Genomic DNA, 374 nt, shown 5'->3' on the forward strand with positions numbered 1-374 from the left:
AAAAAAAAAAAAAAAAAAAAAAAAAAATACAAAAATTAGCTGGGCGTGGTAGTGGGCGCCTGTAATCCCAACTGTTCAGGAGGCTGGGGCAGGAGAATCGCTTGAACCCGGGATGCAGAGGTTGCAGTGAGACAAGATCGCGTCACTGCACTCCAGCCTGGATGACAGGAGGCTCCATCTCAAAAAATAAAAAATAGGCCGGGCGCGGTGGCTCAAGCCTGTAATCCCAGCACTTTGGGAGGCCGAGACGGGCGGATCACGAGGTCAGGAGATCGAGACCATCCTGGCTAACACGGTGAAACCCCGTCTCTACTAAAAATACAAAAAACTAGCCGGGCGACGTGGCGGGCGCCTGTAGTCCCAGCTACTCGGGA

At 52.1% G+C, this 374-nt stretch overlaps 1 protein-coding gene across 1 annotated transcript in view; it reads right to left on the reverse strand.

The window, feature by feature from the left end:
* PIGS (phosphatidylinositol glycan anchor biosynthesis class S) overlaps window positions 1-374 on the reverse strand; it is a 13,294-nt gene that overhangs the window by 9,139 nt on the left and 3,781 nt on the right. The gene's annotated exons all lie outside the window — the stretch shown is intronic.

The sequence above is a fragment of the Piliocolobus tephrosceles genome, chromosome 16, assembly GCF_002776525.5.
Source record: "Piliocolobus tephrosceles isolate RC106 chromosome 16, ASM277652v3, whole genome shotgun sequence".
NCBI lineage: Eukaryota > Metazoa > Chordata > Mammalia > Primates > Cercopithecidae > Piliocolobus > Piliocolobus tephrosceles.